This window comes from Lipotes vexillifer, unplaced genomic scaffold, assembly GCF_000442215.2.
Source record: "Lipotes vexillifer unplaced genomic scaffold, Lipotes_vexillifer_v1.1 scaffold390, whole genome shotgun sequence".
NCBI lineage: Eukaryota > Metazoa > Chordata > Mammalia > Artiodactyla > Lipotidae > Lipotes > Lipotes vexillifer.
Genome location: NW_006784503.1, coordinates 3467297 through 3470124, shown reverse-complemented (window position 1 = coordinate 3470124; position 2828 = coordinate 3467297).

Sequence of the window (2828 nt, the reverse complement as noted above, 5' to 3'; positions counted from 1 at the left end):
CCTCCCTCCCTCCCTCCCTCCCTCCCTTCCTTCCCATATGCTAAGAACTCAACCGCTGACCAGGGGAACGATGGGAAGAGAAAATGCTTGAGGGTTCCAGGTCGCGGGCTATCTAGGCCGGAGGAGAGGCCTCTCCCTGTAAACAGCCCTCTTCAGGGGTGAGGCATGATCCCTTCTGGTACCAAAAGCTTAAAACTCACCAGGCTGTTTATCACGCAGACTGCTGTGCCTGGGCCACCTTAAAGGAGGGCAGGAAAGTGCCAAGAGTAGTTCACATTTTATCCCCTAGAATGGGTACAGAAGCTCTCCCCCAAAATGATCTAGACACAGACTTAAAGCCTTCACAAAAATTAGTTAAAAATGGATCACAGGGGCTTCCGTGGTGGCGCAGTGGTTGAGAGTCCGCCTGCCGATGCAGGGGACGCGGGTTCGTGCCCCGGTCTGGGAAGATCCCACATGCCGCGGAGCGGCTGGGCCCGTGAGCCGTGGCCGCTGAGCCTGCGCGTCCAGAGCCTGTGCTCCGCAACGGGAAAGGCCACAACAGTGAGAGGCCTGCGTACCGCAAAAAAAAAAAAAACAACACACACACACACACACACACACACACACACACACACACAAATGGAACACAGGCCTAAATGTAAAATATTATACAAAACTATAACATTCCTAGAAGATAACACAGGAGAAAACCTAGATGACCTTGAGTATGATGATGAATTTTTAGGTATGATCCATTAGAGAAATATTTGATAAGCTAGACTTCATTGAGATTACAAACTTTGGCTCTGCAAAAGACAATGTCACGAGAATGAGAAGACAAGCCACAGGCTGCGAGAAAATATTTGCAAAAAACACACCTGATAAAGGACTGTTATCCAAAATACAGTTTCCAAAGAACTTTAGAAACTCAATAATAAGAAAACAAACTACCCAATTAAAAAAAGAAGCCAAAGACCTTAACAGACATTTCACTGAAGAAGATATACAGATGGCAAATACGCATATGAAAAGATGCTCCACATCATTGGTCATCAAGGAAATGCAAATTAAACAACCAAGAAATACGGCCACACACCTACTGGAATGGCCAAAATCCAGAACACTGACGGCACCAGATACCGGCGACGATGTGGAGCGACAGGAACGCCCAGACGTTGCTGGTGGGGATGCAGAATGGTGCAGCCGCTTTGGAAGACAGTTTGGCAGTTTCTCACAAAACCATATTCTTACCATATATATGATCCAGGAATCACGCTCCTTGGTATTTACCCGAAGGAGTTGAAAATTTGTATCCACACAAAAACCTGCACATGGATGTTTATAGCGGCTTAATTCATTATTGCCCAAACTTGGAGCAACCCAGATGTTCTTCAGTAGTGAGTGGATAAATCACCTGTGATGCATCCCGACAACAGAGTGTTATTCAGAGCTAAAAAGAAATGAGCTCCCAAGCCACGAAAAGACATGGAAGGAACTTAAATGCATTTTACTAAGTGAAAGATGTCAGTCTGAAAGGCTACATACTACATGATTTCACCTATATGACATTCTGGAAAGAACAAAACAATAGAGACAGTAAAAATATCAGTGTTGGGCTTCCCTGGTGGCGCAGTGGTTGACAGTCCGCCTGCCGATGCGGGGGACGTGGGTTCGTACCCCTGTCCGGGAGGATCCCACATGCCGCGGAGCGGCTGGGCCCGTAAGCCATGGCCGCTGGGCCTGCACGTCGGAGCCTGTTCTCTGCAGCGGGAGGGGCCACGACAGTGAGAGGCCCGCATACCGCAAAAAAAAAAAAAAAAAAAAATCAGTGTTTGCCAGGGTTTATGGGGGAAGGGCGAGTAAGCAGAACACAGAGGATGTTTAGGACGGTGAAAATATTCTGTATGATACAATAATGATGGATACACGTCGACATGTTATTATATGGTGTCCAAGCCCACAGACCGTGCAACACCAAGAGTGAACCCTAATACAGACTGTGGGCTTTGGGTGATGATGATGTAGCATAGAGGCTCATCAACTGTGACGAATGTCCCACTCTGGCGAGGGATGTTGATAATGGGGGAGGGAAGCTGTGCATGTGTGAAGGCAGGGGGGTAATACATGGAATATCTCTGCACTTTCGATTTTGCCGTAAACCTAAAACTGTTCTAAAAAAATAAAGTCCTAATAAAGAAATGTTTTTCCCGCACAACTGCAGAGACCTGCTCTCCTTCAGGCCTGAGGTGCCCGAGAAGGCGCAGCCGGCCAGAACCCAGCCCGCCCTCCCCTCCTGGCTGCATACCCAAAGCCAAGGCCAAAGAGTGACCCTTTGGGGGTGCGCAGACCGCCTGTCCTGGCTCCCCATCCCTGGGCAGTGTTGGGGTGACCCTATCCCAAGGTGGCCTGTGTGCCCAGATCTTGGGCTCAGCCGTGCAGGGTGGGTGGTCCAGGTGGACACAGCCCTCTCGGCCTCCTGGGACCTGAGGCCAGTCAGCTCTCTCTGCTGCGGTTCCCAGACTTGCAGCAAGCCAGATTGTCCCCCGGCCTCACCCTCCCATGTCCACGTCCTGCTGGACCACGTGGAGGCTGTGGCCTCCTTGCCCTGTGGCCACAGATGGAGCCCGAGGTGAGCCTGGCAGCCGGCACAGGTGGCCCAGTTACCAGGCGCCCACACAGAGCTCCCCACCTCTGTCTGCATGCAGGCTGCGATAAGAGCAGGCAAACATCCTGCAGGCCACGCAGGCTGAGGGGTGTGGCTCCAGAAAGAGAAGGTGCCCCAGGGACAGTAGCTCCTCTCCAGGAGGGTCCTGGGGGAGAAGCCTAGAGAGAGGAGGAATCCGCCC